Genomic DNA, 13,848 nt, shown 5'->3' with positions numbered 1-13,848 from the left:
CTGAGGTTTCCAGCCAGACTCGCTCGCTCGGCAGGCGATCCAAAGCCATCCTGCGCTTATGACCATCTAGGGTGGTGCTTTCCAAAGTCCAACCACGTCTCCCACGCCTGCCCCGTCATGCGACCAGCTGTGCGGGGCAGATAAAGCGGCCTTTTACAACAAACAAGAGTCGGATTGAAAAGAGCACGCACACGCCAGGGTAAACACCGTTTTGTGAGAAGCGGTTTTTAATCCTACGTGCGTATGTGCTGGAGCACGATAAAACGTACTTCTGACTGTGGGCAAAAGAAGGTTCAGACCACTGCCGTGATGACACCTTGTGGCCTCGTTTGTGCCCTAAGTTTTCTCCAGTGCCACCCCCCCCTCCCGGCTCCACCTTCTCCTCCTGGCCTGTCCTCCAGAACCACGGCTGTGACCTCAAGTAGCCCCAGGGTCATCTGAGGAGGTGGCTGTCCAGCCGGCACGTTTCAATGCTTTTCTAGGAGGACAAAGATAATGTCCCAGCACCCAGCAGGGCCGACTTCCGTCAGCAGTGGTCACTCGGGGTGGACAGCTGCCCACACAGGACAAGATGCCGTGGGGGGGGGGGGTCAGCTGGCGAAACGCCACCATCTCGCCCTGAGGGCCGTCTCTGCGTGATCGTGGGCTCTGGGAAGACCACCACTTTGCCCAAAAGCACCTGTCACATCTGGTTTGGATGCTAGAAGCCCCTCTCAGGTACACACTCAAGGTGTTGACCCCCCCCCCGCCCCCAGAGGATGTGGCCTTTGACTTCTAGAATGTACTTCTTAGTTTGAAATACTTCTGCCAGAACCTTCCGTCAGAATTGGTTTTGGTCTGAGGGGGCAGGAAAAGGGCCCCGAGGCTCTCAGACCAGGAGTCTAGGGAGGAAGAGGAAGGAAAAGGGGGCTGCCGGCTCCTTGGAATAACCGGCCCGTTTCTGGTGTGACACGAGCCAGCTCTTTGCTTGTGAGCGAGGCAGGTGTCCATCCTTCGCCCAGACTCGGTCTCAGCCCAGACCTGATGCTTTTCCCAGGGAGGAAGACCAGGGGGCCTTGGGGGCTTCGGTGCTGCTGCCCGGTGTGGGGAGGGAGGGCGCGGGGCCGGAAGAGGCGCAGTAGGAGGCGAGCACGTTTTCCCAAAGACCGGAGGTAACATCCCAAGAGAAGCCAGGCTGCGCAGACACTTAGGGGGGCTGTGTCTGAGAGCCCTGGCAGATCGCTGGATGCAGGAAAAGCAGGCAAGGTTTTCTGGGGGACGCAGGGTGCGAGGAGATATTACAGGAGTCGGGAGACCTCAATACTGACCTCCGGGTCTATTTCAGTGGCCCCCGGCTGGCTGGCGCCCCGCTTCCCCTTCCACCATCCCTCTCTGCACAGAAGCAGGATGATCTCTCCCGACTGCAAGTCATTCCCCCTCCAGCACCTTCCGAGGCTCCCGGGTGGCTGGCTCAGACCTGGGATCCGGCCCTGGCTGTGAGCCCCACCCCACCTCTCTGACGGCCTCCCTCTCCCTCCCCACCTGGTTCTGCCCACACTACCTGCTCCCCTAAGGCCGCCCCCTCAGGACATCTGCACTGCTTCCCGCTGCCAGGCACACACACCTGCCCGCACACCTGCCAGGCCACTTCCCGGCTCCATCCCCTCTCTGCGCAGAGGCCTCCGCATCAGCTTTCCTCATGGTCAGACATGAAAGGGCGCCCTCCAACCCTTAAGCCTCTCCCCTTGTTTTTCTTGGGGTCGGACAGCATTTTTATGTCCCGTGGCCTCTCCTCCCTAGAATGCAGTCCCCACCAGGGCAGGAACTGTCCCCACACGCCACAGTGGTGGCTGTGTCCCCAGTACCCAGGATCACAGCAGGTTCTCAATAGAGAGAACCTGGTCAGCAGGGGGCGGGGGGCGGGGAAAGAGGCCCACTTGCCTGCCCTGGAAGGGGAGCTTCCTCCTGTTTCCCAGGCGCATTTGAAGGTGAACCTCCCCACCCTGGGAAACCAGGCAAGGACCCTGGGTCCTGCCGCCATCCCCTGGGCAGGCTCGGCACGTGGGGCTAGCTCGCCCTCTAGTGGTCACTTGGCTGCAAAGCCCGAAAAGACCCAGCGTTTCGCAGAGCCGGGTGGGGGCTGTTTCCCAGGGCCGGTGGGGCCCAGGGCGGCTGTCTCACCCCCGCATTTTCCTGCAGGAAAGCAGGTTCAATAAAACATTCCGATTATAAATGTGAAAGGGGGACACATATGCAGCCCATCCTGTCTTGAATGTGGGAGAGATTTTATGTGGCCATCCTCTGGCTGTGGTTGCTAGGGGACCTGCTGCCCTGGGAACTTGCAGGCAGTGGGGACCACTGCCCCTGCAGAGCCTCAAGTCGTGAAGACCAAGTGGGACCTTTTCAAAGATAAGCTTAAAAAAAAAAGAAAGAAAGAAAGAAACCAAGGGAAGGCGTGGTACAGAGAAAAACAGAAAAACCAAATTCACAGAAGGCAGAACTCAGACCTAAGACCTCGCCAAAAGTTGGCCTCATTAGCTTGCTGGCTTTTTTATTTCACCAAGGGAGAGTTCTGGAGGATAAAGGCTGGCGACGGACAGATATCACGAGGCTTTTCGCTGATTTTCATTTAACACTTCCTCCGCATGGCTCCTTCTCTGGCTCCGTCTCGATCAGAGAAGTCCCTCGATCAGAGAAGTCCCTCGCTGTCCAGCCCCAAGCCTCCTGACCCTGTCGGTCCCTTTACTTGCTCTGTGTCCCCCCACAGCAAGGGGGCGGGGAGATTAAAGCCTATCTGTGCTCCGATCCACCCCCCACCCAGCCCCGGGCCTGGAATAGTCCAGATAAGCTCTTCCAGCTGTGCCTTAATCCTTATCCAATGAACTTCACCTCTGTCACTAAGGAGATGTGTGAATTAGTCAGGATGTTTTAAAGGCATATAACAGAGACATTTAACTTAAAAGAGACGACACGACTAGTACTTTTATTCCCTAAAATAATGCGCTCCGTGGTGCAAACTGCATCACCATCACCTTCCCACCGGCCTGCCCCGCCATCCTCTGTGCCGGCCAAGGTCACAGGATGGTCAATGTGCCAGGAAACCATGGCCTCACACCACAGTCAGAGGGAGAAGGGCAGTCAGTCCCGGGCTATTGCTTTTTCTGGGGGGAGGAAGGGACCTCTTTGCTCCCTCGCAGCGGTCTTCTGACACTGTCTTAGTTTCTCTGAGGTCAGCGACTTGGAAGCCAGGCATGCCCCGTATTAGACCATCCGTACCAGGCATGCCCCGTAACTCACGCCCAGGGCTGGACCCTGGTTGTGAAACCAGGTTCTGTTATAAAGAAAGCAGGGGAGTTCCCGTTGTGGCTCAGCAGGTTAAGAACCCGACACGGTGTTCCTGAGGATGTGGGGTTGATCCCTGGCCTCACTCAGTGGGTTAAAGAACTGGTGTTGCCACGAGCTATGGCATAGGTTGCAGACGAGGCTCAGATCTGGCATTGCTGTGACTGTGGTGTACGCCAGCGGCTACAGCTCCGAGTTGACCCCTAGCCCAGTAATTCCATGTGCCGTAGGAGCAATTATAAAAATAATAATAATAAAGAAAAGAAGGAGGGGGAGTGGCTGCAGAGTGGCCAGCACCTCCTGGTGACGGGCAAACTGCACACAAGTTCACAGGTAATGAATTTGGGGGAAGGGAGGTGGGTGGGGCGCAGAAAAGAGGAGGTCACAGCCGCTGCCCTTGTCTCCTGAGCTGGAGATGACCTCTGAACCAGGCAGGAAACACTCCTCAGGAAGCACCCAGGGGCTGAAGGGCCCAGCTCTCGGCAGCACCGACACACAGGCGCACTGCACAGACACGTAGGGACCAAACTGACAGGCAGAGAAAGAGGTGCGGGTGGCTCTGCAGGGCCCCGCAAGGGACCCCCATGAGAGCTAGTTCCGTGAGGTCAGAGGGCAGGTTAACTCTTCTCGAGAGCAAAGTCCAGGGTGTCCTTGGGAAAAGGGGGGAGTCCAGTTTTGCTGGGCAGCCCCTGCGTTCAGGTGAGCAATGGGACCCCGAGCAAGGCACTCCCTGCCTCAGGGACACATAGCGGCCTTGCTGGGTGGCACTGCAGGGTGAACCCGAGCCCCCACTCCGTTCCTGGCAGAACTGCAGGGGCTGCAAGGAAGCCACAACCCCTGGGCTTGCCTAGGAAACCAGCTCTATAGGCAAACAGACCAACATGCGTCCAAGTCCTCAGACTCTCCAGAGGGGCAGGTGGGCTGACTCGGGGGTGGCAGTTTTGGAAGGACAAATGGCCTCTTTCGGGCCCTGCGGACAAGCAGCATCCCGCCTGCACGGTGGAGAACAAAGCCCAGAACAGGTGGAGGCCCGCTCATGCCCGCCAGGTCACAGCTGCCTCTCCGCTCAGCCTGCAGGTGCGCCCAGCTCTCTGACACTGGAGCACACGGCCAATCGGCTTCACGAACATCCGTCCTCCCACCTGCTACCTGTCCCCCCCTTTGCCTGGAGAGGCTCACTTGCCCCAGTGAGAACAGAGCCCTGGGGCCTTGGGAGTCCGACCCAAAAGGGGGCTTCTCTCTTGCTGGCCTCACAGTCTGGCAGCTGGCCCAGCCAAGTCCCCAGAGATACCAGATCGGGTGGCTCACCTGCATTCCTACCTCCTGCCTCCTCCTCACCTGGCTTTTCCCTGCCTCCAGCCACGTGGCTGCATTACAAGGCACGCACAGCTGCCCTGAACCACCTAGGGTGCCAAGCCCTGAGCTCTGGCTTCCCTTCGTAGGAAAGGAAACGCGGCACGTGGTCCCATCTCAGCGGCTGGGAGTTGGGGGGGGCGGGAGGCGGGGCTGTGGCTGAGCACCGAGACCCCTCCGCTCCTCGCATCCCCTCCCCTCTGACCCAAAGGCACCTCCGACTCCACCCTCGGTCCATGAGCCGGCTTCCTCCCCTCCCAGCTGCCCGCTGCCCGAGCTGCTCCCTCGAAAATCACCAACGACTTTTGCGGTCAGGTCCCAAGGAACTGGCGGCAGCCCGGATGGCCTCACGTCTAGTCTTCTCTCCCCATGGCGTGGGGTGGGGGGTGTCTGGGCCACACGCACCCTCCCTCACTGAGAGTACTCTCGCGATGGGGAGACGGGCGCATCATTTACGGATCTCCGCCCCCTCCCCCCTTAAATGCATCACTCTCCTGAGGCGGGTCCCTGCGCCTGGTTCCTGCAGCTGCCTGCACCAGACGACCTCACACCGGCGCGCCCGCAACAGGCTCTGCCACGCTCGGGAGGTGGTAGCAGGACCAGGATCCATCCTGCCTCTTCCAGCTTCCGGGGGTGGCCGGCAACCTCCGTCCACGCATCACTCTGGTCACCTTTCCCCATCGCTGGGCATTCTCCCCACCTGCCTCTGTCTCCCCAGCACCATCTTTTGATAAAACATCAGTCGTCCTGGGTTAGATGCCCACCGAATCTAGTATGGCTTTATCTCAACGAATTATATCAGCAATGAGGTTGTTTCCAGATGAGGTTGCCATCGGAGGAGATGCTCGGGGGTCAGGACTTCAACGTACCTTTGCGGGGGGGACACAATTAAGCCCATAACAGTTACTATAAGGATGAGATGAAATTGTACGTCTTCATCATTATCCCGTTGGACCTGAAGTCGGTTATTTATCGTGCGCAATTCCTCGACAAGCCCCGATCTGACTTGAATCCCCCACGACCCTCGCCTTCCTGACCCGCTAACGCAGTGCTGACCGTGACCTTGTGGGACCAGGTTAGGTGCCTTCCTCACACCAGCAGACAAGAGTCCTTTGAGAACGGGCTGGGGCGTCTACTGTGCCCAGAGCCTGCAGGGTCTGAGGCCCCTTCAGGAACTGGACCAAGGAGCAGTTTCAGACTTAGTTTCATCTTTCGGTGATGCCACATGAGTGGCAGTACAACAGAAGCCCAAGGAGAGCGCCCAGCCCACGCCACGTCTTTCAGAAAGAACAGAGATGCTGTCACCGCCTGTCGCAGGAGCTCAGTGGAGGGTGGGGGCGCTGCTGGCTGCACCTCTGAAGGCTTTGTTCTCCCAACATCATCACTCATGCCAACCACAGCCTCAGAATCCCCCTCCCCTCACTGGGGGCGGGAAGGCTCTTGCCAAAGGCAGGTGTTTGGGGGCAGCGGTGGGAGGTGGGGAACGGGAGGCTGGCGAGCAAGTGGGAAGTGAGGCCCTTTGTAGAAAACCCGTCTCCTCCTCCCAACGTCAAAAATGGCCTCTCAGGAATTCTCCCCCTTTGGGTGGTTTGCATTTGCTTCTCTTCCAAACCAGGTCTCCGCTGACTGTCCTGGGCCGGAGTGGCCGCAGCCCAGATGCTTGTGAAGGGCCGGTCTGCAGCATCCAGCAGGACGAGCAGAGCCGAGATGCTGCTGGTCACGGATGCAGGCTCTGAGCCAAGACATCCAGAGAGGAAGGAAAGAGCCCAGATTTCCCTGAGAACCTCAGGCTGACAAGAGAGCCAGTGGACGCAGTGGCCCAGGATGGCCAGGCCAGTTAGGCAGCTGTGAATGCTTCTGCAGCAGGGGTACACAGCCACGGCCAGCCACTGGAGGCCTACTGGGACGTCCAACCCACCTTCCAGCACAGTCACCCCAAAAGGTAACCCGCAGGGTAAGGGCCTCCTGGAGGGGCGTGAGCTGAAGGGACAGACCTGCGGGGGCATTGCGGCCTCGGGGTCACCACTTACAGAGCTGCACAGGCTGGGCAGGTGTCCTCCGTCCTTACCGGGACGCAAAGCCAGAGAAACGTGAAGGATCCAAACGGAAAAAAGATTCTCCATAACAAGTGTTTTATGCTCAGCATCACACCAGGAGTCGGAGCAGAAAAACCCTTAACTGTCCCCAAAACCTCACCATGCAGACGGTGAGGTCACAGCAGAAGGACCTGCTACGTACTTGGGGGGGGGCGGTTGGCGGAGCTGAGGTGGAGACGCAGTAGGACCTGTCACTGGTGGGGACGGGTGGTTCTGGAGGGAGTTGGCAGAAGTTGGTGCCACATCCCCGTCCAAACTCACGGCCGTGCGTTTCTACTAATACAGCTTTCTCTCAACTTTTTTTTTTTTTTTTTTTTCCCTTTTTGGCCTCACTGAAGCATAAGGAAGTTCCTGGACCAGAGATCAAACCTGAGCCACAGCAGTGACAACGCTGATTCTTAACCACTGGGCCACCAGGAAACTCCCTTCGTCTCAACTTTTTTTTTTTTTTAAGGCTGCACCTGTGGCATATGGACGTTCCCAGGCTAGGGGTCAAATTGGAGCTGCAGTTGCAGGTCTACACCTCAGCCACAGCAATGCCAGATCTGAGCTGCATCTGTGATCTATGCTGCAGCTTGTGGCAACGCCAGACCCTTTTTTACCCACTGAGCGAGACCAGGGATCGAACCCACCTCCTCACAGAGGCAGTGTCAGGTTCTTAACCCACTGAGCCACAACGGAACTCCCCAACTTCTGTCCCCAAACATTATTTGCCCAAAGAAAGCTTCTTGACAAAAAGAAAATCATCTCTAAAGACTAAGACTCACATGGCTCTGAATAGTAAAGAATGGATGTGGCTCTGAAGGTGCTTCTCAAAGAAGGCTTTCGAGAGTGTGAGGAAATCGGAGCTCCCATCATGGCTCAGTGGTTAACGAATCCGACCAGGAACCATGAGGTTGTGGGTTCGACCCCTGGACTCACTCAGTGGGTTCAGGATCTGGTGTTGCTGTGAGCTGTGGTGTAGGTCACAGATGTGGCTCAGATCCTGCGTTGCTGTGGCTGTGGCGTAGGCTGGTGGCTACAACTCCAATTAGACCCCTAGCCTGGAAACCCCCATATGCCAAGGGGGTGGCCCTCGAAAAGACAAAAAAAAAAAAAAAAAAAAAAGAGTGTGAAGAATCGCTGTTCCTCATTGAGGGAGGAAGAACTCAAGGTCCAGAGCTGGCAGAGAGGCGAGCTTCCTCTCCGAGGGGCCGGGGGAGGGGTCAGGCCTGGTCCTTCCTCACATAACAGCGCCGCCCCCCCCCAATCACCTGTGACCTCGCCACCCGGCCCTGGTTCCAGGGAAGGAGACACCCGATCCACCTGGGCTTGTGCTTCTTCGGAGCCCGAGTCACTGGAGCTTCAGATGTTCGGTTTCACAGTGAGAACATCATTCTCTGGGACTGAGACAGAGCGAGGTCCTTGCTTCCGAGGGAGATGTAAGTGCCCCCGAGACACAGGTCGCCCTTGGAACAGATTCGTGCTGCTTCCATCCTCTTGAAGGTCTGGACAGGAGCCTGGAAGGTCAGATCTTGACCCCCAGGAAGAGGGCGAATTCGACACGTGTCGGGGGAGGTGAAATTGGCGCTGAGTTAAAATGCCTAGGCTCAAAGTGCTCAAGTTTTAAGGAGGCGCCTGGGAACTCAAGTGAGATTTTAGGCAGCAGAGCAGCCCCTGGGGGTGGGGGTGGGGTGGGGAGCCTTTTCTTTTTTTTTCGTTTCAGGGCCACACCTGCAGCGCACCGAGGTTCCCAGGCTAGGGGTCGAAGCAGAGCTACAGCTGCCGGCCTACACCACAGCCACAGCAACACCGGATCCGAGCCGCATCTGCAATGCACACCACAGCTCAGGGCAACGCCAGATCTTTAATTCACTGATCGAGACCAAGAATCAAACCGCATTCTCATGGTTCTTAACCCGCTGAGCCACAATGGGAACTCCAAAAGGAGCCTTTTCTTAGTGCTTCTGAGACCTGCACGTATGGATAACTTCTCATCCCGCCCATTTGGGAGGTGGGTCTCAAGACACCATCATAGGATGCGGAATAAAACGTTAACCCAGGACGTGGTTACAGGAGGGAACCACGGGTAAGGGCGTCTTTTAAGGAAAAGTTAGGAAAGAAATAGCACGGCAAGAAATAAAGTGCAAACCAGGGGCCTTTGCAAAACCAGCCCTGAGCCTCTGTTCTGTGACCCTGGCTCTGAGGAGGCACAGGCAAATGCACGCTTGCAAACAGCTCAGGGTGTCGCGGAGCTGGGAGCGATTTGCATGCCAAGGGAAATCACAGAGGGTCTCTTTTCAAATCCGGGAGGGAGGCGCGGGTGAGGGTGGGGGTGGGGAGGTGGGCGGGTGCTGGCTGGTCGCTTTGCTTTTGCACGCATCCAAGGGAAGAGCCTCTGAGTCTGTGGTCTCCGCGGCGCGGCTCGCCCAGAGAGGCTGTGTTTCCCTGCCGATGTGGCCCAGCACCGCGGAGCCCGTCGTGCCCATGCTGGTCTTCCTGGTCGTCTTTGTCCTGGAGTCGCTGGCTGCGCTGCTGCAGAATGGCTTCATAGTTGCCGTGCTGGGCAGGGAGTGGGGGCGACGCCGGACGCTGCCCGCAGGCGACATGATCGTGGCCGGCCTGGCCGCCTCGCGGTTCTGCCTGCACGGGATGGCGCTGCTGAACAACCTCTTGACCTTCTTTGGGCTCTCTTTCAAAATATATTTCAACACCCCCTGGGACTTCCTCAACACCCTCACCTTCTGGCTGACCGCCTGGCTCGCTGTGTTCTACTGCATGAAGATCGCCTTCTTCTCCCACCCCGCCTTCCTCTGGCTGAAGTGGAGGGTTTCCTGCTCGGTGCCCAGGATGCTGCTGGGCTCCCTGCTCCTGTCTGGCGTGAGCACCGTCGCGTTCACCGCCGAGCATGCAGCGCAGCTGAGGCCCGCCCGGCGTTCCCATGGCAACGACACCCTGGCCGACAGGTGGCAGAGCAGCTCTTGGTACTTTTTTCTGGCTCGGGTCGTTCTCCTGTGGTGCGTCCCGTTCCTCCTGTTCCTGGCGTCCACCCTCCTGCTCATGTTCTCGCTGCAGCGGCACCTGGGCCAGATGAGGGACCGCAGTGCTGGCCTGCGTGATGCCAGCACCCAGGCTCACACCATGGCCCTGAAGTCGCTGGCCTTCTTCCTCGTCTTCCACACGTCGTATTTTCTGTTCCTGATTGTCGTGATTCGGAACAGCGTGGCCTCCCAGAACCGCTGGCGCTGGGCCTGGGAAGTGGTGACTTACACGGGCATGTGTCTCCACTCCAGCATCCTGGTGCAGAGCAGCCCCAAGCTGAGAAAGGCCCTAAAGGAGAGGCTTCGGAGAGCCCCGGGCAAGGAGCTGTCCGGCTCGAGGTATCAGAGTCAGTAGCGCCTCTCACTGGACACGCCTGTGAGGGGCAAGAACGCAGGAGGCTCGGGTGCTGTCCTTCTCTGGTTCATGTCCTTCTTTTCCCTCCTCTTTCTATGCGCCACTCATTCTTTTTTTTTTTTTTTTTGTCTTTTTGCCATTTCTTGACCCCCATCTGTGGCATATGGAGGTTCCCAGGCTAGGGGTCTAATTGGAGCTGTAGCCACCGGCCTACACCAGAGCCACAGCCACGAGGGATCCGAGTTGCATCTGCGACCTACACCACAGCTCACGGCAACACCAGATCCTTAGCCCACTGAGTGAGGCCAGGGATCGAACCCGCAACCTCATGGTTCCTAGTCGGATTTGTTAACCACTGAGCCATGACAGGAACTCCTGTTCATTCTTTTTCCATCCTTCTTTCTTTCTACCACGGCTCGGACCAGGATGCTGGCCTCATTTCCACACAGGCCTTTCTCACTCACCACACAAGCAGCCCTAAGATCCACCCGCACCGGCGATCATTTTGGTTCTATTCCGTTTCCAGAGACCGGAAGAGTTGGGCGTTATCACCGTGGTGGGTCTAAGTGCGTCTTTTAAAGGAAAGAAACAGTGGCCTTTGCAGCAACATGGACGGAGCTAGAAAGTGTCACGCTAAGTGAAGTTAGACAGTGAGACACCAACGTCATATGCTCTCGCTCACACATGGGATCTAAAAAAAGGACACAACGACCTTCTTTGCAGAACAGACACTGACTCACAGCCTTTGAAAAACTTACACTTTCCAAAGGAGACAGGTTGAGGGGGTGGGGAGATGGACTGGGGGTTTGGGAGGGAAATGCTATAAAACTGGGTTGCGATGATCACTGTACAATTATACATGTAATAAAATTCATTGAGAAAGGGTGGGGGAAAAATGTAATTGTAATGTATACATGTAAGGATAACCTGACCCCCTTGCTGTACAGTGGGAAAAAAATATATATATATTAAAAAAATAAAATAAAAAATAAAATTCATTGAGTTAAAAAAAAAATTCCCCCCCCCAAATAAAGCATGTCTATTTATCTACTTCTTTATTTTAAAATTTTTGTCTTTTGTCTTTTTAGGGCCGCACTCACGGCATATGGAGGTTCCCAGGCTAGGGGTCGAATCGGAGCTGTCGCTGCCGGCCTACGCCAGAGCCACAGCAACGCGGGATCCGAGCTGCATCTTCGACCGACACCACAGCTCATGGCAACACCAGATGCCGAGCCCACTGAGCGAGGCCAGGGATCGAACCCGCAACTTGATGGTTCCTAGTCGGATTTGTTTCCACTGCGCCACGACGGGAACTCCAAGGGTGTCTTTTGAAAAGGTAATAACATGGGTTGTCCCCCATGATCCCACGGCTCGGGGATTGTCCCCCTCATCAGGGCTCGGTCTTGGTGCTCAGTCTCTCCTCAGCCCAGAAAGGCTTCTCTCCATCTCCGCGCATCCTCCTCCCCGCAGCTTGCGATCTTCTGGTCCATCCGGAACTTCCCTCTTGCCTTCCTCTGCTGTTCCCTTCTTCTGTGTCCTGCTTAAGAGGCATTCCACCCACAGAGCTTTCTCAGCTGGGCCCCACGGATGTCTGAGGCCAGACGTGGCTTCTGTGTCACTGTAAGATCCGTCCTTGACTTTGCATGTTGGCTGTAAGTTCCATTAAAATGAACTGTCTGATGTGGAAACGATTTTAGGTTTTGGCCAACCGAAGACAGAGGAAGCCAACAAAGGAAAGGAGCTACAGCTCTTATTCTTGAGACTCTTACTTTTCCTGACCGCTCACCGGGGAGGTGGTCCCTAGAGATGGGTGCCTAGAATATCCGTCTCCAAGTTGGGATGTCTGCCGCCCAGGGCGTGTGCAAAATGAACCACTGGATGTGGAAAGCGGGGCAACTCTTATTTCCATTTATTTTGCTCTCTTCCTTTAAATGTTTAAACTAAATTAATTCTAATTTTTTGGTCCATGCTTTATGATGTACATAATGCATTCGCAGAGTATTACAAGCATATAAATAAAATAAATATGCATGGGGTGAAAAAAAGCAACACTCACGGACAGTGCATTTAGAATGTGCGCAGTAGACACTGACAATCAGTGCCAGTGATGAGGGAGCAAAGCTGAGTATCAGGAAATGCAGTCCTTTTTGAGGTCCTGCCTTGCTGACTGTGCAAGACTGCTTTTGCTTTTAAAAAAGGCTTTTCTCCTATTATTGACAGTTCACGAACATGCTGATGTGTGCTCACCCTTCCTCCTCTCCAGAGGCTAAATCAACCTCAACCAAGCTGTCAGAAAATCTTTTGAGGGTAAGATTTGCCATTTTCTGGAAGCTTCTACCGCCCCATGGCCACATAAGGCTTCTTGGAGGAGGTGGACAAGGTGTAAACATTTCTGACTTTGTGAGCCTTGTGGGCTCCCAAGCAACAGCTGGAGGCTGTTGTTAGGGTGTGAAAACAGCCATAGGTGAAAGAGACCAGGGCGTGACTGGCCAATCTACACGGCGTGACGGGCTGCAGTGCTGGCCACGGTATGAGAGGAAGAGGCAGAAAAGTGGGTTCTTGCTTTGGTTGGGGGCGACCCTGGCCATTCGAGGCAAGTAAGTAGGTTTGCTACTGACTGCGGGCCTGGGAGGAGGAGGAGGAGGACTCCGGAGACCCCAAGGCAGGTCTTAGATCAACTCGCTGCTGGGCGGGGAGATCACAGGAGAAACTGGCAGCCTCTGCAGGAGGGCGCCAGGCCGCCCTCTAGGAGGGAGGGTCCTTCCAGGACCAAGGGCTGCTTCTCTTCCCAGCAAAGGGCACCAGGCAGCCTAGGGACTTGCCGGTCCTGAGCCCAGACATAGCTTCTGAGACCAGACAGATAGAGCCTCAGCTGTATTCCCTTCTTGTTCTGGAAATGTCCAAAGATTGAACTGTCTCCTCTTCTTTTATTTCCCCTTAAAATTAGGAGCACTGGAGTTCCCATTGCGGCTCAGCGGTAATGAACCCGACAAGTATCCATAGAGGTTGTGAGTTCGATTCCTGGCCTCGCTCAGTGGGCTCAGGATCTGGCGTTGCTGTGAGCTGTGGTGTAGGTTGCAGATGCGGCTTGGATCCCCGCATTGCTGTGGCTGTGGTGTCAACCGGCAGCTGCAGCTCTGATTCAACCCCTGGCCTGGGAAATTCCATGTGCTGTGAGTGTGGCCCTAAAAAGAAAAAAGAAAAGAAAAGAAATTGGGAGCACCATTGTTTGTAGTCATCTCTCTCTCTTTCCCTTAATCATTGATACTAGCGTTTACCAAGCTTGAGTGTCACCTGGGGAATTGGCCGCACCTTTAAATGCTGTGTCATCACACAGGCCATGCGTCACAGGATGGGACCGGGTGCAGACAGAACTGGAGAAGAAATGGGCATTTCGTTTCGTGGGGATGGAGGACTCCGTGCACAGCGCCGCCAGCCTCATTTGTGATGCCTGGACCCGATGCTGGGGGGCCTCCCCCGGGCAAGCCTCAGGCACACTTACCACTGTGCATAAGGTGGCATAGGGATGGGGTTTGATGAGGTGTCTTTGCAAAAGTGGGAGGCCGTGTGTGCACACACGTGCAGGGCAGCGGACAGGTAAGTGTGACGGGGGCCTCCGGACTGGGCCTCCTCTCTCCAAGGACTTCTGCCCACTTCTGGTTCTTGGTTACTCTGCTCTCGCTGCCAGACCCCGCCTCCCAGC

The 13,848-nt window shown here is 56.1% G+C and overlaps 1 protein-coding gene across 25 annotated transcripts in view; it reads right to left on the bottom strand.

Moving 5' to 3' along the window:
* PRKAG2 (protein kinase AMP-activated non-catalytic subunit gamma 2) overlaps positions 1-13,848 on the bottom strand; it is a 269,648-nt gene that overhangs the window by 167,480 nt on the left and 88,320 nt on the right. The gene's annotated exons all lie outside the window — the stretch shown is intronic.

The sequence above is a fragment of the Sus scrofa genome, chromosome 18 (genome assembly GCF_054392235.1).
Source record: "Sus scrofa isolate SSC_HxYL_T2T_F1_AM1 chromosome 18, Sscrofa_HxYL_maternal_Yorkshire_Landrace_v2.0, whole genome shotgun sequence".
NCBI classification, from domain to species: domain Eukaryota; kingdom Metazoa; phylum Chordata; class Mammalia; order Artiodactyla; family Suidae; genus Sus; species Sus scrofa.
This window is presented reverse-complemented; position numbering and strand designations above follow the sequence as displayed.